Source organism: Anomalospiza imberbis, chromosome 1 (assembly GCF_031753505.1).
Source record: "Anomalospiza imberbis isolate Cuckoo-Finch-1a 21T00152 chromosome 1, ASM3175350v1, whole genome shotgun sequence".
Classification (NCBI taxonomy): domain Eukaryota; kingdom Metazoa; phylum Chordata; class Aves; order Passeriformes; family Viduidae; genus Anomalospiza; species Anomalospiza imberbis.
Genome location: NC_089681.1, coordinates 121110196 through 121131296, shown reverse-complemented (window position 1 = coordinate 121131296; position 21101 = coordinate 121110196). Strand labels below are relative to the sequence as shown.

The following is a 21101-nucleotide window of genomic DNA, read 5'->3' as shown; positions in this document are numbered from 1 at the left end:
GTTTCATTCCTTTTTTGTTTGATTTAGTTTAAAGATCTTAAGTATGCCAACATCATCCCAAATTCTTAAGGCATTTGAACATATCCCCTTCATGTTGTATGGTATCATGTCTGGTTTAACTCTTCCCTGCCTCTATCAGGAATGAAAAATTCTGTGTGGGGAAGAATACAAATGTGTGTGAAATCCTATGCTTCTGTTAAAATGTGAATTTCAGTTTCACTACTGGGAATAAATTACATCAAATAAATCCAATTTTACAACAACTTCCTGAAATGGTTTCTTTGAAGTGATCCATTTTGAGTACAATGTGTATATGTGCTGGCAGTAAAAAAAATATATTTGGTATCTATTTCTTAGGACAACACTAGGTTTTAAAACAAGTTCAAAACAAATAAGTAACACTATTTTCCACAGCAACAGCTTAGATTTTTATGTGGTTTACCTCATAGGATCTTTCATGGATTAAAGAGTAAGAACAAGTTTTCTCCATTACAAAATTCTCATTTAATCCTTATCCACACTTAGTTTATCAAATTAAATTGGACAAGATTGATGCAGGGGCTTTTTAAGCCGGACATCATGTGTAAAATCGCTAGACAAGAGATTTTAAAGGGTGCCCACCATGACTTGTCACATCATCTTTCCTCAGCTTCAGCTGCCCTTGCATAGTCTTATGCAGGGTCAGGATTCTTCTTGGTGTTACACTATGGACCACTGCAGAGAAACAGAGCTGTGACACAGTCTCCAGCAGAGTTACTTATTACATCCTCAGCCCCCTTCACCTGCCCCAGCCATTCAAAATAACATCACACCATAAAATATTCATGAACAGCCCAGTGCTCCGTCGAGGGCCTCGCTTCTGCAGGTGGCTGTTACATCAGTAATTGCCCGATACTTCCCTCCACAGCGTAAAATTGTTTTCATTATGTGTCATGCACACAGAGCCAAGCAAATCCCTCTTGAGTGGTTTCCCAAGGGCTAGAGGGAGGTGGTACTTAACTTAAACAGGCGCTTTTGGCTTAGATTAAAAAAAAAAAAAAAAAAATGTGAGAGAAAGAAAAAGCCAGTGAAAGCTCATCATTAACTCTACTTCTAACTGCAACAAAAAGCAGAAGCTCATGCAAAACTCTCATAAAGATTATCCTAAATGTCTCAGTTACTAGGAAGAGCTTTAGTGGCTTTAGCTGTTCTTATGATACTTAAAGCTGCTTCAGCCAGAGAAGAGAATAACTTTCCACCTGACTGAAGTTCCCATGGTTTGCAGTGCAAGGCGATAAGCAGGTTTCGGCAATAAACTCCTGCATTGTGAGACAATAATGCACAGTCAGGTCCCCCCATTTTGATTCAAGGGTGTCTTTTTCTTTCCCCCCTGTGGTGGACTAATCACAGCTCCACTTTGTTTAATTGCAGCAAAGAGAGAAATGTGTTTAAGAAGTCATTCTGGCCCTCTTTAAATGAATGCTCAAGTTCTTCAAAGACAACAAACAGGATGCATAATAAATAAGATTTAATTTTCAGATCAAAATAGGCAGAGTTAAAGATTTTATTGACTGATGTGGGAGAGAGAGATGCTTCTGAAAAGGGGGAGGAAAAAAAGGAAGCAACAAGTGGGATTAAAGTCTTGGGTTTTATGCAGCACAAGCTGGTTTTGCATGGTGGGAGGATCAGTACAGGAATAAAATCTTTCCAGAATTAGTGGTTGGTAGCCTGCCGGGCACTGTGCTTCTGATAAAAATGCTTGTAAAACTATGTCAACCCCTTGATAATTGACACAGATGCACCCACTATGGTTTTCCAACTAAGACCTAGAAAACCTTGGGTGCGATGTATTGTAAATTATGGCTCGGGGTCATGAACTCCAGAGTGCTTGTTGGGAGGGAGAGGGTGGGACAGAAAAGTGTTTATCAATCAAAAGTTTTCTTTCTGAGTCTGACATGACTAAGCTACAGCCCAAGTGATTGGGAGAGAAAACCTCTTAATTCATTATTTTTGAAACTATGTTGTTCCTTTTTAGTTGTCCTTCCACTCTGGGATTATGATCACTCATTAAAGGTGGGCATATATATGTACCAGTAGAAATCTATTAGAATCATGACAAATTTCTCCAGTTCTCTTCTTTTTGGAAAAAAAAAAATTAAATATTACAATTTATTGAGTATGCTCTGTGAAGCATATAGTGAAGCCATTTTAAATTTGCTTCAAGATATTTACTAAGGTCTCATATAAGAAGCAGCACGCACTAGCTAATTTGATATATGCCATTTAATAGTTATATCATCTATCTATAATCCACATTTTGTGGAATTAGTCTTCCAGGCTGCTTTTAAATTCTATCAGAAGAAAAGGAGACACATTTTTCCTTCACTTCTAGTGGTAAGCTACTATGGCCATGGTTTGGTGCTCTTTCATTGCTAAAATTCACAATTGCTGCTGACCATGAGCTGTGAGGTCTCATAATTTCGAGCAGGAACTCTGTGTGCATGAAATGACCCTCAGGAGCATCTGCTGTGGGCTTTTTTCCCCCCTGTGTTAAATCGGATATGTGAGTTTATCTGGCATACTGAAAAGCTATGCTCAGAAAGAATTTTTTTTTTTTTTTATAATGAATGATGGAGTTCTTTTTGCTTCTGGCAACTATAGGTCTTTTCTGAATACAGCAAATGACTGTTTCAAAATGAAAACCACTATGTGTTTGAATGTAGTATTATGCCTAGTTGCTTTTTGAGTGAAAGGCGGCTTTAAAAAGTTAGGTATATCATTGCCAAAAAGGGCTACATAGTATTGTCAGCATTTTGAGAAGGAATAGGTCCTTTTTTTCCTGAAACTCCATTCTGGACAGCTGTTAGTGACTTACCAAACTTTTCATATGGATATGTATGTTAATGACAGGCAATGAACTGGAGATGAAGAGACCCAAACACAGACCGATCTCTTCAGTGCACATCAAAAGCCTTTACAAAAGGAGCAGTAAAAGAGGCAGTGATGGTGGAGCCTTCACTTTTGTACACTGAATTAGTTCTGCAAGCAATGAAACTGATCTTTTCTCCTTGCCAGAAAAGTCTGGTGATTTTTGTGAGTGCTCATTAGCACAAGAGGCATTTGTGAAGATAATTGACTGACGCTGATACTGCTGGCTGTCACAACAGTGCCAGCAGTGTATGTGCGTTTTTAATAGTTGTATTTTTCCCCCTTTCTTAGATATAATGCTTTCTGAAAGATACTGGCTCTCTAAAGCTCTACGAGCCCATGCAAAGCAGGGAGTTTAAAGAACTCCAGCTCAGGGAACTTTCTGCCTGCCCTGCTACCTCTCTGCTTGCAGGGTACATGGGATGGGTGAAGGGGGCTTTGGGGGCAGAGATGATATGAATGTGGACAGTTAAGAGTCCCATATGGGGAAATATTTGGGCCTCACCTTATAAGAAAGTGTTGCTGGCCAAGATAATGGCAGAAAAATTAAACAAGCCAGATTCATGATCAGGAGGAAACAACCCATGCAATGTTGGAATTTGAGCAGACAAAGAGGGGGGAAAGAAGGTTGGTTGTTTGAGTGTGTGCTTAGCCTTGTGCAGTGCAGTCCAACCACAGAACCCAACCCCACACATGCACAATCAGCGTGCTGAAAAATACACGTTCCTGTATCGTCAGATGCATTCCAGAAATCTCCAATTTCAGACTTGTTCAGAGCCTGAGACTCTTCTTAACAGAGGTTTTTCAGCTGAGGTAAATTGTTGAATGACTGCTAACATCTCTCAGCTTCAGCAGTACAACTTCATGGCATTAAGACAGTGTAAACAGAGACTGAATTTGGCCTGTTAGTTCATGTGTGTTCAGAATGAATTATGATCAGTAGTGCAAGCACATTTTTTTATTTGCTGTTCCTCATGACAAAAAACGCCCAAACAACAGAAACAAATAAAAACAAACAAAGGAACTCCCCAAAAACCATCAACAAAAAAAACAAACCAAAAGCCAAGAAAAACAAAGTAAAAAAAAAAAATTCTGGCCTGATAATTCACTTACTAGAAAGTTCAGAAGTGATGAAATTAATCAGGCAAGTGGTGTTTTCAGATTCCAAAGTATTTTGAAAGGTGCACTTGAATTTTTCAAACCAGCCTTGTTAAGCATTTTGATAATATAAACTTCATGGGCTTTGATTTGAAATATTAGCTACTTTAATACTTAAATCCCAATGTCCCCAAATGAAAAGTCAAAATCAAAGTGAAATGTTTTGAATTTCTTAACACAGAGCATTGCATCCCAATGCACTTTAATTCTTTATAATATTTCTTGAACATTTGAAAATTTGTGCCTTTCAGTTTACAATGGGAAATCTGTTTGAAATCCAAAATTCTCAGAGGACAGGATAATTGCTGTCCACAGTTAGAAGTAGCTCCCAGGAGTCTATTGATGTCAGAAGGAGCTGAAAATAAAGAGGAACTTACTGGAAGGGCATTAATTTTAGCATATAGCTCTGTGTTAACACTTAGCACAAACAAGAAAAGTTAAGATCTGATTTATGAGAAAATTTGGTCCCCTCTTTATCATCTTGAATTTCTACTCAATTTGATTTTTAAAATACATTTCACTTTAATATTTCACTTGAATACAAAATCTGGATGTTTTGGAGTAGAGATTTGAAGAGTAAAGCAGCTGACCAAGAAGTTTTTAAAAAGGAATTTCAACTGTGAGTTCATGACCTGAAATAAATGTTGTGTAATACTGTCACCATTTTAGCAAGTAAGATTATGCTACAAAAGACTGTAATCTATATATTCATTAAAGTCTATCAAGAGCATGAGTGAGTGTGTGTGTATGTGTGTGTGTGTGGGGAGAACCCTCTCTGGATTGTCATATGCTTTTATTGACACATTAGGGAATGCGATAGTTGCTTATGAGTAGAAAGAACTCAGTAGTTCTTTTTCAGATAGCACCTAATGTGTCTGCATCTCTTGATCTGTTGTGCAAAACGGAATTGTTTATTTGACACTAACATTACAAAGGATATTTAAGGCATCTCTGAGGTCAGTTAGTCTCTAGTTATGACTTCAGTGCTCAGAAATGAAACTTAAACCTTGTTTTAAGTCTATTTTTAACCTTTCCTAAGGAATGTGAGCTACTTATTTCATAGTGAGCAATGGTAAAAACTACAATTTTATCTCCAGACCTCCTCCAAGTAGGAGCTGCTTGTTGCATGGGGAGATTTCTTACTGTGTTGTTTGAAAACACCTGACTGTAAACCTATGTTAGTACCAACTACTGATTCACAAATATCCAGCACATTATTATTAGTCTCCTGAGGATGTCAGGTTGTGAAGAGTTGCATGCATGGATTTGAAAGATGGCTCTCTAAAAGTGACAAATAGCAAAAAGTATGCAGAGATTTTACGTAAGATTGTTAAGGATGAGAGTGTCAGTGCAGCAGTTTGAGATCCATAGTAAATTCAAATGGTGTCTCTATAGATGGTGTATGGGCATTTTCTTTCAAGAAGAGATATAAATATGATTTTTGGTTATTTTTTAGATGTATTTTAAAAGAAATAACAGTTGCAACAAGTTAGCACAGGGCACATCCACATTCTCTGAACTGATGTAATAGATGAGGGTTGAATTTCTGCTCAAGAGATGTGGTTAATAATGTGTGTCAGAGCTAAAAATTTTATCTATGATGTTAGCTTAGTGTTTAGAAAAAATTTAATCATACATTTCAATGACATTTTATATCATCAAGCAATACTCTGGGGGTAAGAGTTCTCAGATCTGGGCACTACTCAAAGGATACTTTACCAGGAATTGTGTCTTGCTAGGAATTTTTACTTAAAACACAGATACCAGGCCAATAATCTGTGAAAAACAGCCTTCTGGTTTTCTACTTACTATGTTTAAACATGCAAAAGGCAAATGAAATAACAGACTTCCTGACAGAAAAAAGCATGGAGAGAATTTTGGGTTCTATGCAACTCTTTTTAAACAGTCTCTCTATTTTCTTCAGCATCAAGTGACATTTAATGTCATCTTTCTAAACTTCGTGACTGAAAATCCATTAACATCCTCTGTTAAAATAAAAAAGGCACAGAAGCACAATGTGAGTTTGCATTTCTCCTGAAATTTGACATGTCAGCATTTCATAAAACATTATTTTCTTGAGTTGTTATATTTTAGGAAATGCTATGCTGCAAATAGCACTCAGTAAAACAGAGCTGGGGAACGGATGGCAGGATTTGTAAGTAGTCAGTCAGCCAATTCAATAACTACAGGAATCCCCCTGTTGAAAAAGTAGCCAAGACTTTCCTTCTCTTTCTGTTTCTATCTGAGGAATCACAGTCAGGGAGTTTGCTAACACCGTAATTACAACTTCCTCAAGTGACCAACCCTTCCACCCCTCCTCATGACCTGTGCATACTGCCACCTCAACAACCCAGCCAGAAGCTGGGCAGACTTTAATTTTCATGGCTCCTCCCTCACTTCTAGCCTGTGTATTGATCATCCTAAGCTGTCATTGATCTGGTGGCAGCACATATCACTGTCATTTTTATTTGCCCTTGGACAGATCATGCAAATCTAGTGCTTTCTTCAGCGTGTTGGCTTCCAATATCCATTGATAATCTTGGCATATCTCCTAAGGAAAGATCTCCCCTATCCCATAGCCATGCTCTCATATAGTACGGCAGCACACAGTTGGGAAATCACCCATCACCCAAACTCTTCATTCAAGGTATGCCTGAGAGACCCTTGTTCTTCTGAGCAGTGAGCTGGACATTCACCCTTTTCCTCCCTTTCCCCTCTTGCTGCAGAACAGTGACAGTAACCTGGGCTGTAATCCAAACCCTTTGCAGACATGAGGGGAAATATCAGGAGGAGGCAGCTGCAAGCAGACCTCAGAACGGTGAGGAGTCAGGTAGCAAATAGCTGGGTGCTCACCTGCTGCAGAATAACAACTTCCTGTGCAAAGAGTTGAATTTTGGAGTACAGAAGGAAATTAAAATCAAATTCTGAGCCTCTGAGGCATGCAGTAATTTGGATCTGGAATTATGTAGTTGGGGAAATTCATACCTCAGAACTGGAATTCCAAGTTAATTGAAGATCGATATGTGTTACACATTATCCTGATAAAGTCAGAGCATGCAAAAAGTCTAAGATTCTGACACAGATTTTCCTTGGGTTTTTCCATAATTACATTCCAGATTATATAATTCTCATGAAATATATAGCATAAAATATTGGTAAGTGATTTCAAAGGGATGTCTTTGTTATATTATTTGAATAAATTTCCAAAGCAATATTCTGTGCTATTTGCAGCACATGAAGTGAACATGAAAATAACACGTGCACTATTTGGTAGTATCATTACCTTACTGGGTATTTCTAGAGTAATGGTCCTCCCTCTCAGGGATGTCACATATTGGTATTGAGGACCTGGAAACAGGACACTTGTTCTGCAAGTGAAGCCTTCTGAGACACATTCCCTGTGTGAGATACTATAGCCATAGGTGGAACAGAAGGTCCATCATCATTTTTTGAATACTAATTAAATGAACTTCAGCTTCTTAGACAGGAAGTTAATTTAATAAAAAATATCCATTATGAGAATGAAAAAAAGAAGTTTTATCTTTGCAAACACTGGGTGGCAGCTTTATTTCAGATTTGTTGTTAATGGGTCAGCTCAAGACAGTACCTTGGCAGTCAGAATCACCATAAAAGTCAGAAAGTGAGAAAGTACAGTCAATTATTTTTTTTCAAACAGGGCTACATATTCTTCTGGTCTTCTTTCTATATTCTTCATGGGGACAACTCTGGCCCATGTGAAACATGATCCATATTACAAATGACCAAATTACAAGTTAAAGAGAAATCTCAGAGCTCAGTAAAACAGCCTGTTTAACCAAGATGGACACACATTAGACACTGAAACACCTTGGGAGAAGTCGATGCAGGAAGATTGTAGACACATAACAGGCATCTGAGTGTGGCCTAGTTGAGGAACTTAGTTTATTTCAAATGCATTAAAAATTTCTTGTATGGCACCAAAGCATCCCCTGAAGGTCTGTCATATAGACATATAGACACTGTCCCACTCCACTTAATGAATGAATATGATAAGAAAGAAGTTTGAATAGGAATAGCCACAAGTAGATGACTCCTCATGTAGGATTGGTTTTCTATATATTCTGATATGTCTTGGTGAAAGCTGTGTTTGGAGGCCTGTAGCTACCGCCAGATCTCCTTAATGTGCAACACATTCTGTTTTTACTATTTCCAGAATTAACCAAGAGGCCTGTATTTGTTTCAATGAATGTCTTTCTTTTCATGAAATATTTCACAAATACCATTTATTTCTATGTGTATGATTCTTTGCAGGGTTTCAAGACTATGATTGAATATCTTAGATTGTCTAAACAAAGCCCTACTTAAAATTTGCTTAGGTTTGCTGAGAAACCCAGAAACCCTGTAATTATAGGGAGAATTTGAAGGAGAAAGCAGTTTCATTAACACCAGAAACTACTGTTTATGCCCATGAACTGTGTAAAACTGCAGTTTCAGAAATCCTGCTGAAATAATCCTTCAGTGTACTCAGTAAGCCAAAATAGTAAAGAAGCAGTACTTCCACATCACCTCAAGGACTGAACCCATTGCTTTCACATGTGATTTTGTCAAACCCCATATTAGCTGATTTACAATGCCCAAAGTCCAGCTGATGCAGCACACCCTCCTCATTGCTGTCATCTCCTCCAGCAAAGGAGCAGGGATGTCAGAGCTCCTGCTGGTGCCATGAGGATGTCAGTGGGGGTTCAACCTGTAGATGCAGGGCTGTGCATGGCCTTCAGTTTGTATTTGTCTAACCTATGGTTTTCCTTCTATTAGGGATATAAACTTACCTATCTAACTACAAATGTACCCTCTTTGGCTCTGGCCTTTCTTCTTGCCAAGTACAGCAATTAGGGATATGCTTTGTCTGCTATGTTGTGTGGGGTTTTCATAGTGCCTTTGAAGGGTGCCAAATTGACGGTCGTGGTGCTTTGGGTCCTCTCTTAACCCACAGAGCCATTTCAGCCATTTGGGTTCTGAGCAAGCATTATTTGCACATATTTAACTTCAATGAGACCAATATCCGTGCATGGCAGCTAATGTTGGGGAGAAACAATGAGCTGAATTCTCTACTGTTTGTTTATTTGTGCATGTTTTCATACTGAAGATGAGGAAAGTGCAAATTCATTAAATTAAATTAAATTTTATAACAATCAAATGATTTAGGTAATAAAGGGGGGCAAAGAAAGAAAATGTTCTATTTTAATAGCTATAACCTGTAAGCAGTGCTTTATCTTGCCGCTGCGCTTGTAAGGACTAGTAATTGCAGCCGTCTAGACACAGGAACAGATGCAAAGTAGGGCTTTATTATATCAGACATTTGCCCTGCTACGATACAGTCTAATTGCCCAGAAAATATATTTCTACATGAATTATTTCTAATTTGATTTGAACTAGACCAACTGTTGTATTTTGCTGAACTTTATCAGGTGATAAAACGGAGCACTGCGTTTCAAAACAGTTTCTCTTATCAATCTTTATAGAGAAAAAGATGAATTAATTGAAACTTAAAACGGCATGTGGTTCTCTAGCAAATAAAATCGTTTTCTTTCTTGCTAGCTACATTTTTGTGATTTCATTCACCTGTGTGGTTCAAAAAGAAAAGCAACATTAACACTAATTTGTGATTTAGGATGTTATGTCTAATAGTGTTGCATAAAAATATTTTAAAATGCAAGTTTAAATTCTGATTAGTGATGATGCCATTGTGAGAGATGTAAGGACTTCAGTTTGGTTATCTCAAAATGTTGGTAATTTTTTAAAAATGGGAGTTTTCCTCCCAGTTGATTTTTTTTCTTTCTTTTTGAGAGTATTGGTACAAAATCCTGACTTTTCTAATAAAACCTGATAAATATTTTGTGTTTTTCAAGACAGTCTGGATCATCAGTCTACTGAAAATGGATAATCAATGTGAAATAAAGGTAAATGTTTGGATGTTCAGGTCCACAGCTTTTAAAATATTGGATCTTGTTGCTACGCATTTCTGTTCATTTGCAGCTGATATTCATACATTTATCCTATTTCTTTTCACATTTTAGGAAGTATTTATGAAATGCAGGAGAATCTCTGAACGGCTTTTGCATAAAATGATAATAGCAACTTGCTTCCTCCTTCTTCCCATCCCCCCAAAATAGACCATACTACTGAAATTATTTAAATTGACTGAGCCTTTTAAGCAAGTAAACACATTTTAACTAGTTTTTTTTCCCAATCCTTCCATTCATGCCTACTATAGAAATTAGCCTTCACTCTTCCTTCACTTACACATGGATACACACACTTGCATGGACACAAGAAAAATTTCTTTTCTCCTGTCAGCATTCCTACCCAACAATAGTTAGATTAGTGGAAATGAGGGCCTCCGCAGAGAAAGGACATTCAGCCACAGAAGGCTCCCTGCAGGAACAGCTGGTAGGGGTTAATGGCTGCTGAACCTCACAGCCAGGGCCTATTCTCTATTGTGTGTTCAACTCCTGGGAAGGAGGGAGACTTGTGACAGCTTCTGGGGTGCATGGGATCAGAGGTACAGCAGCTAGGTCAGAGAGGTAGTGTTCGGGGGGAAAAGGCTAGCCGGGAATTGCAATAAAAATGAACTCTGCGCCGGGGACAGCCGAGCCTTGAAATCTGCAAAAATTGGGCGCAAATTGCCACGGGGAAACAGTAAAGGATTATTCAGTAACGTGGCTTCTAACCTTTTAACAACTGCAATATGAATTAAAAGAACAATTGGAGGGAGATGGGGGATGAATAATTCATATCTGAAAGTGGATGAAATCCAAGTCCGAGCTAAACATGTGCTGCTAATGTATGTTATTTACGTTTGTACTCTAACCCTTCGGAGTGCAGCTCTCCGGATGGCGGTGCAAGCACCGTGCCTGCCGTACCCAGCCCTCCAGCCAGGAGTGAGCTCTCAGTGTTCAGCATGCTCGAGTTTAAATAGAGAGTGATTAATAAGTACACGTTGCCCCTCAGTGTAGGTGTGTTTGCCACACCACCGCAGCTGGCGGGTGGAAGGAGCCCTCCTCAGAGGGCTGGCAGGGGATGTGCTGCAAGGCCAGGTCTGGTTGGGGACTGGGCTCCTCTGCTGCCTCCTGTGCCCGGCACACACCAGGAAAAAAATTCCAACTGTGAAAAAAGTCGGGAAGAAACACCTTGATGGGCTGAAAGAACCACCTCTGGGAAAACACTAGGACGTTTCTGTCACCCCTGCCGCTCCTTACTTTGGGATAGTTTGGCAGGATGCTGGGGTTTTTCAGGGACCTTAGAGGGAGCTGTATTTCCCTTCTGACAGAAGATTCCTCTTCATGCAGTACCTGAAAAGTTTCAAAGTTAAATGAAGTAGCATAAAATTGAAAAAAAAAATATTAGACTGACCAATTCTATGTGGAAACTGAAACCTCCTCTCCTTTCACCTACTGAGGCAGCAACTTTTTTTTTTTTTTTTTTTTTTTTTTTTTTTTTTCTGCTCTTTTGGTATGGGAATTATTGCTTTCACTCAGTAACATTAAATATTGGGGGTTTCTAGGGATGTTATCCTTGTAAGCTATAGCTTAAGTAAAAGAATAGCAAGTTTGCTAGCAATGCAGCTCTTTTGCTCTGAATCTACTGATTCCCTGTTCCCATTATGCTTCTGGATGAGATATGCGAGTCTTGGGAGACATCAGCACATATTTTACCCAGTGCAGTTTGAGTGAAAAAGTTCAGCTATAATTATCATTCCTTAGTTTTGTTTATTTAATCTCAAACTTTTTAAGCCATGTAAAACATTTTGCCTTGTGGTTAGGTTTTTATGGTTGTTTTTTTTTTTTTTTTCCTATGTGAGTTTGAAGGAAGGGAAAAACACCGTTCCATTGAAATCCTCACCTGCAGCAGAAGCATGAAAGATACTGTCAGTGAGCTCCCAGTGAGTCCTTTGTAAGCAATACAGATGCAATACACTCATTAAAGTTCTTTTATTTGGATTGTAATGGCTCAATGGAAGCGTATGAGCCAGAGCCTGAGGGCTTTTAAGAATATTTAAGATGCACTGAAGTGTGTCATGCCTTAGTACACCTTGACACAGTATTGCAGACCCCAGAATGAGGATTGACAAGTACAGGTAAAAACAACAACAGAGACATAACAGAACAATAACAGAAATGCCTCCCTGAAGTACCAACACTGACAGCTCGATAGAATAAGCAAAAATATCACCAAAATGACTTGCAGGCAGGAATAAATGAGGCTTCCAAACACTTGTGAGAGAGTGCTCAGAACATTTATCCTGCTTTACATTGTGGGTACTGAAACACTGAGTGTAAGTGACGTCCCCAGAGGCAGGCAGCAAAGCAAAGCACCTGCCACCACAACCCTTAGTCATGCTTTCTGCTGGGCTCGGCAGGTGTCCCTCGAACATAAAACCCCTTCTCTGCATATTCTGGTATGTCCTCTGCCCAAAGGAAGGCCCCTAGTCTGCAAACAGCTCTGTGCTTGAACTGATTTCACCATGTGCCCAAGTGCCTTTTTTGATCCTGACTACCAAAGGTCAACATCCACACTAAAGAACTTCATTTGGACTGGTGGAAACACAGGTTTCCACTGAAATGTCCATGCTCTGGGGGCCCGAATTCTTTGAAAACAGTGAGGATGGATGATAAATCTGGAAAGAAAAATAGGAAAATAGGCTCACCTGGGTTAAGACTTCTGAATGAATGATTTCAGTTAATAGACAATTTCTCACACTAAGTATAAACATCTGAAAGCAAGACTGGCTTGACATAAATACAACTTTGAATAGCAGAGTTAGCAGGTGTGTTTCTAGCAAGTTGCATTCAAATTCCTATTTGTTTTAATAAATACAAAAGTGAGAATAAGGGAGTTTGTGGACCTCTTGGCTATTCATATTGTCAGAATGAAGACGAAAGGGGTATGAAATGAAGAACTCAGGAGGGATTTTACTGTGATGACAGACTCTCACACTAAGGGTTTGATACATTTGGTAAACTCTGAATCTCCTCAAGGTGCAGCAAGTGATTCCAGTAATTTGTTGACACATTTTTTTATAGGTACAGATAAATCAATTTTGTGGAAAAAAAAAATTAAGAGAGGATGCTGTTTACAAAACCATGATGCTATTTCTAAAGCTGCCAGTTCAAACATTATGTGTGATATGCTCTGCAGGATGTGCTATTGAAAGGGTTAAGCTTTTCTGACTTTCAGATACAATGAAATTATGACAGGAAGAAAATTGTGCCATTTTAGCATGAAAATGCTTGTACAAATACTGTCGTTCCTTCCTTCTTACTTTCTTTATAATGCCTCAACGATAGCTAAGATGACAGACATTTGACAGGTATCTGTAAGCATACAACCCAGGCAGCTCATTAAAGTTTTTCTTTCTATGCATCAGCTTTCACAAAGGCAAAAACCCATTAGCATTGACTATTTTGCAGATTAGAAGAATTAAGGGCTTCAAACGTTGGCTTATACCAAGCAATGTCATTTGTGAAGTGATGTTTGCTTTATTATTTCCCTTTCTCTCCCTCTGAAACCAGACTGACATGACTTTAGCTCAACGTAGGGCGTAATGTGCAAACCAAAGGACTGGCTCACCGATGAAAAGAAACACATTCCCTTTTATACATGACTGGAATGGCAAAAAGGGGAGACTTTACATGTACTATTTAGGCTCATTAGAGTACTGATTATGATAGTTCTCCGGTGTAATCTTTAATCGACTTTGACACTAGATTTGCCCCGTTACAAATCCTGTCATGCAAATTAAGTCATTTGTGTTGTTTGATATGGAAAGATCTGCTATGAAATGAAAGATTAGTTCACAGATGAGGCACCAGAGACTGCTGCCCTTGTGCACCATGCAACTGATTACAAGGATGAGAGCATCCATTTTTATACTGCTGTTAACATTTAGGAAAGAAGATTAAATTATCGTAGTTTATTTCCTTCTTCCTGCATGCAGTTATTTTAAATAAGATTTCATAATCCTTATTTTAATTGTATGCAAAACTGACAAAGCTGGTTAAATGCAATACCACCATTTTAAAAAGGGGAACATATTTTTTGAGGCAATGTGGATAATATTTGGGCATTTTTTTAAATGTCCTTGAATGAGATATTGGATTTTGTTCCTTTTTTATTAGTTATCAGATGGCAGAGATTTTACCATCATGTAGAAACCAGAAATGAAAAATTACTGTAAATTTTCATGTGCTAAAAACCTACCATTTTGGCTCACAATATATAGGGTGCATTTTAATATAACTGTTTTTATTTTCTGCGGATTATTCATATCTTTCATTAATCATACAGACTTTATAGGAAAGGTCCGCTTAAAGAATGAGGGTTTTCTACTTAGAAACATAGCTTAAGAAGAAAACGTTGCACCTAGGTCCACTAAATATACATTTAACTAAAATCTGTATTGCTGATGAATGAGCCAGAGCCGCTTTTAAGGTTTTAGGTTCTCTCATGCCCAAGCCACAGTGATGGCTGGCACAGTACATTTCATATACCTGGCCTAGATTCAGGTGGGCAATATCTTACTGGTGACAAAGTTTTTATAAGGATTATTCTGTACTGATTTATTTATAAGATTCTGTACTCTTGAACCAGAGTTTTATCTGCTTGAGGAATTTGAGGTGCTTAGTTACTTTTAAAACTTGCCTCTTAAAAAAAAAAATTAAAATATTAATGTTTTAAGCAGATCACCTAATTTCCCTGAGAGGGTGGGAACCATGGGTATCTACATAAGTTCTGACTGATATAGCCAGAATCGAAATAAACCAAAGTAGATGGCAAAATATTCATCATTTTCCGTTTTCATTAAGCATTGTTAGCAAAGAAACAGCTGTGCAATATTTTTGTATGCTGCTCTAGCTGTATGGGATGGGCACACAGAACGTGCCTACCGCCATCGTTGGGGATGGAACTCAAGAGATTAGTAAGTACCACTGCTACATATTCTTTAAGGAAATGGATTATTAAGAACCTCCAATTAAATGTACTCTCATCTTGTCCTAACCATTCTTTCTACCTTTCATTTATAATCTATTTATTTTGTCCTTTTTAAAACTATATGTTAAAAGAAATTACCACGACATTTGATCACTGTGTTTTGGCATAGCACATGAATATTTCATATAATCTGAGTGTCCCCTTACTGTTTGGATGAGCATGAAAGCTGCAGTTACCTGAAATTCTCTTAAATGAATATGGCAGTGCCATAAGCTGGAATGATCCTTGGAAAGTTTATTTCACTTTTGGGTAACTTAAAGGAATTTTAGCCTTTATTTTCCACTTGATTATTCCAAGATTCTGTGAGATAATTGATTTACAGGTCAGTAGTGCTAAATATTTCTGAGTTACTGAAAGAAACACTAAATATTAAACAATTGCTGTTAGAAACCTTGAGGAAGCACCCATACAATACAGAGTTGAAAAAAGTCGAAAAATGTTACAAATTTCAGACCACCAATGACTTAAATAAAGAATCAAATCTTTTACTTCATTAGCATTATAGGAATGAAGTACCTGAAACCTATTAAACATACATTTATTTTAATATAGTATGTTGAAATTTTCAGGGATGTCTTTGTCCCCTTAGTGTCAGGTGACAGTTTTGAAGTCTGTAAAAAGTAATAAGAAGGATTCTTCTGAAAATCCTAGTTTTAGAAGAATTAATTTTTTCCTCTTTATGTTAAGGAAATAATAATAAAATTCATACTTCATTAAAATGTCAGGTTTTTAATTTGTGATATTTAAAAAAAAAGAAATCTATATGTTATAACATATATGGTACAGCTTAAAAGTCAGGATTTCCAACCATTAAATAATTTGGTTAACATTTGATGAGTGCAAACATGTGCTGTATTATTGCTGTGAAATTTTTCTATTGGCATAAAATAGGTTTGGACATGCTTTCATAAAGATGCAAACAACAAGTGTACATGCTTTCACAAAGCAATCCTTGCAATTCAAAAGCATTAGGTGCCCATCAACATATTTCAAGTATTGGATCTCTCTCTTAGACCTGTTTGAGAGCAATGTGTTATCTTCTATTAACCAAAATACTACAGTACTTATACAAGGGATTCAAATGTGTCATATATTTCTCCCCAGACTCGTTTGCTCTCACTGCTTGATGCTTCCTGCATTACGGTAATGGAGTCCATAAAATGTAATAAGAAAATGTGTACTTTAATTAGCCAAGTCATGCTATGAAGAAACTCTCATATAAATCACTTCTCTTTATTTGCATGTATGAGTTGTGTAAAGTGACACTTTGTATTAAGTTTATTGAAGTGTCTTAAGGTGCTTTTATAGTATGTGTAAATACAGGTCTGGTCAGAAGAAACCTTGCAACATTAAAATATTCAAATATTTCACAGGCTGGATGGATATGAAAATTAAGAACACTGCTACCATACAAGAGTTTTTTAAACCCCGAGATAGAAATCAGAGTACATTAGTTAGATGTATTAAATTATGCAGCAATTCTCTGAGAAAAATGCTGGAAACTCTATCAATTGAATCTATTTAGAAACAGTTTGGTTTAAATGGATCTCCCAGGTAGTGGAGTAGGTTAGGTCATTTAGTAATTTTTTTTCCCTCTGTGAGTGTTACAAGTCTATTAATGACATCCTAGGAATTACAGCACTTTTTTTTTTTTTTTTAATTTATTCAGACTCTAAAGGACAAAATTATTTTCAAAGCCATCAAAATTGTTTAGATGCTTAATTCCTTTAGTTTTGAGATAAGTCTTTGTGAATGTAAAGTGTCTTTTTCTTGTTTATGTGCATTTGGATGTGTGAGTATACATGTCCAGGACACCACTAACCCTTTGTGTGGGCAGGTAAAAGTCTGTATAATTCTCAAAAGGTATTTTGCTGTGCTGGTGTAAGTAAGAGCTCATATACAAGTTTATGGCTTGACCCATTCAGTACAAGCTGCCATACGCAGTGCATCAAATGACATCTCAACTGCAACTCATTTAGTGATAGCAGTATTCGTCTATATTCATCAATATGCATTATACTTGGTGACTCTTGGCTTTCCTGAAAACACCGTGTCCTCCTCTTAAACAGTCATTGCCACCTGCATGGCAACATCTTTCTTTAAAAGGCCACAAATGCACACTGCACCATTGAATTTGGCCCATTTATTCAGCTCAGCTTTCCATATGGTTTCTGCATTTTCCACCTTTGTATCCTACTATGTGTCCTAGCCAGTTCCATCAGCACTCTTTATTCTGTGTCAGTGCTCCAAAAGAGAATGTAAAAAAATTCTGTCCCATGATCCCCACCCTAAGAGTATGAACTGACCTGGAGGAATTCACTGTTAATATCCTCCCAACATGTAACCTCCCTTCTAGCACTACTCCCTGCCATCTTCCTCTTAATCAGATCATGAAATATGCAAACATTCCCCTTTGCTGGAAGGGTGGTAGCCTGTAAAGTTGACAGGTTATTCTAGTACAATGTACATACGATAAACCTGTGCTGCAATGTATCCAGTTCCCTTTTACCTTAACAGTGTAATTAAAATTTCCCCCAATTTGCACTCAAGCACCTTATATTCTCACTTCAGAGTAACAGGAGCAGACCTCCATGTTCTCTTCCCCATCAAATAAAATCTTCAAGTAGTATGATCTCTCTTGAAACCTGACAGATTTCTTAAAACTTATTTCTTAAATGATGCTCAACTGATGGGCTCTTCTGGAATGAAAGTTAGCCTAATGCTATTTCACCTTTTTCCTCTACTTATCATCATCTCAAGCAACACAAACTGAAATGCTTGGATTTCAGTCACAATCACAGTTTCAGTGCAAATTCTGTTCTGTGCTCTGTCTCTGGTTTTATGGCCAGTTTCTAACTTGTGCTTGTGCCGAATAAAAGGCCATGAATGCATGCCTGTTCTGCAACTGGTCTGTAAATTGTAAGGGTTTTCTTGTTATGTCAGAAAAAGCAGAATGCTAGTATAAAGAACAGAATGAGGGGAGCACATGGTTGTCTACTTGTCTGCTAAGTTTTTTTTTGCCCTCTGTCTCTGCAATGCAATTAGGAATCTGTGTTTTTAAGGAGCTGTGAGTGTAACTGGTATAATATACTTGGCATTAGGAAAGAATTTTTGTATTGTGGCAAAATCGGCAGGAATATGTGACTAATTTTTCCATCACACAGTCTTATAAAGACACCACGAGAGTACTTAGTAAAGGTTAGGCTGTTTAACACAGCAATTAATGGGAATGATCTATGTGTTTCAAATCACAGCCACTGTCTGCTGTGAATAAGTAGACAATAGTTCAGCATCCAGAAAAAAAAAAAAAAAAAAAGAACATCGAGACCTATGATTTTGCTATTCAACTATTATCTGCAGGGAATAATGTAAACACTTTGAAGCCTTAGGTCTTGACTTACCAGTCCCTCCATCTGCTTCCCTTTTCCCTTTCTTCTCCACATTTCCATAAATAGGGAGTTTTTCACATAAACCCTGTAACAATCCCACTGAGAACACGTAAAAATGTTTGGTATATTAACCAGTACAATGCCAAACTTCTGCCTGTAACTCAGAAGCTGATACATTTAGATTAAATATAGTTAGTTTGCCTCTGACCAAAGTTTGAAGTAAACTTTCACATAAAGTGCTCAGGAGTAAAATACCAACTCTATAAATATTCAGCTCAGTAAGAATTAAAAAACTGAAAGGGAAAAAGTGCCTTTTCACTGACTTGTCAACCCTACAGCACATTAGTGGGAACAGGCAGGAAACACAAAAAATATTCTGTATCTACCTTATTATGTTTTCTTTAATTAAAAGTCCTTAATGCATTTATGATATAAAGAATATATAATAAAAAATTAAGAACTCTAGCTTTGTGTACACAAATATAAATTATAGTCTAAACAGCATGGAAGTTTTAACATAAAAGTTCAGGAAATTATGTTCCACCCCAAAGAGGGTCCTTACAAGTAGCAGGTCTAAGATCAAAATAAAATACAAAAATTTTAGATTCCCAAATAGGAAGTATTTTAAAACATCTCATTTTTGCAAAAGATTATTATATTTACAGGTTATCAAAGTGGAAGTGTGCAACCGAATTGACAGTGACTCCTTGAATGAATAAAACACAAGAATATATTTACCTATTGAAACACCTGTGTAACTCCCATTACCAGAGCTGCATGCCCAAAGTACAGCAAAGTGAACTCTGTTGCATTTATACCTGTATCTCAGGGAGCAGAAGTAGTGCAAAAATGAAAAAAAAAAAATTAAACAGGGTGTACTGAAATGCTGTGGAAAATTATGGCCCATAAGGGCTTCAGAAACCACAGGCACAATGATATTTCAGTGCTTCTCTGGTCAACATGAGAAATTCTGCTCACCGTGGCAGGAGGCAGGCTTATTCCCAGCTGGAGCCACCTTCCACCTTCTTTTCACATTTAGCACTGCAGGGCTTCGTGTCTCCATAGCCATCATTCACTTCAAAAGACACTTACGTGGCTTTTGTGGGAGGCAATTCAAGAGGTGGCTGTTCTATGAGTTACTGAAACCACTTGATTTAAGACAAGAATTTTACACCTAAGTATAATAGATAATAAATAATTAGGGCAGAGGTGACATATTTTATTTAGAGCTACATTTTGTGTAAGTGAAAAAAAATGAAGCATTCCTAGTCTTACTCCTGGAAAATCAACAAAGATAATCAGAATATATTTGTTTTGGTGAAGTGGGTTATCATCTAAGATGATAATCTTTGACCATCTGGGAGCTGAGCGGTGAAAAGTGGCTTTATTAAGACTGGACCTGAAAAGCAGAATGGTTTTGTTTAGGATCTGCCCCTTAAAGGAAACTGTTGGGTCAGGCTCAGCTCTAGTGATTTGAATGTGAACAATACTTGCAAACTCATGGCAACCTAGATTAGACATTCCTGTTTGGGCCCACTGCTGTCCACACTGGGATCGAAAGGAAGTCAGTATTCTGATGGCTTAGATAAAGTTTTGATGAGGAGCAGAGACAAATGGCACCACAGGATTAGACAGATGTTCAAATCAAGCAGTAAGCAAGGGCCATATTCAGAATCCTGTGCCCTGTGTGTGATAAGTTATGGGAAAGGCAGCAGGCATAGCTAAGGAGTTGAAAAGAGATAGTGCATGAGCAAACACAAAACACAAATGTGTAAATACATGTACTTGATAGCTAAAAAGAAATATAACTGTCTGAAAAGATGAAAGATAATACTGATGAAATTTTCATGAGATATTTGAATGGATGTCATGTCTGCTGATGCCTCAAGCTGAGATTTTTTTATGGGATGAACCCAGAGTCTCCCATATAGTGTTAAAAAGTCTAAGCCTGAAATGATTTGTAGGACAAATGAACCTCTAGACTGTGAGACCCACAGCAGACCAAATCAAGGTTATTATGCTGTATGCTGTTTAATTGTCACACAACAAGGAGCTCAATTCCAACTAATATCAAGGTCTGTTTTCTCCTTTCTAGGCCATTCATTAGATGATCTTGTCTTTTGCATATGAAATATATTCTTTGAGTATGTAGTGACTTATAAATGTGTAATTCCAATGCTGAAATATCAGAACTTTTGAGTGATTGGTGGTGTGCCCATGAAACTTTAATCAGCACTCTATTTAATTACACCACCTTGTTAAAAATGCTTTTTGCCATTCTGAAAAATTTCTGATGCCCAGTATATAGAAAATGAATTATTTCAGTTATGATGTCAAGAAAGCAATTTATTACCAAGTAGAAATTTCTAACTTGTATTTAACTTAAGTTGTTGAAGACATTTTCAGTGATTACTGTTTCAGTTATAATTAGGCCTAGCAATTGAAATATTTTTAGTATCAGTCCTTAACTATGAATATGTTCACTTACAGATAATGTTATGCTTTTCTCATATAGGGTGAACAAATAGCTATGGATAGACATAAACGTTAATACATCTAAAATATTCTATTTTTAACAAATAGAAACATTCTCTTTAGAAACTGTTGAATCACTTA

The 21101-nt window shown here is 37.3% G+C and overlaps 1 long non-coding RNA gene across 2 annotated transcripts in view; it reads left to right on the top strand.

The window, feature by feature from the left end:
- The first annotated feature begins 10332 nt into the window (after positions 1 to 10332).
- The window catches only part of LOC137485010 (uncharacterized), a 41737-nt gene continuing 30968 nt past the window's right edge, over positions 10333 to 21101 (top strand). For both annotated transcript variants that reach the window (XR_011005151.1, XR_011005150.1), the window contains exon 1: positions 10333 to 10606. This is a non-coding gene — a long non-coding RNA (uncharacterized lncRNA). The remainder of the gene's footprint in view (positions 10607 to 21101) is intronic.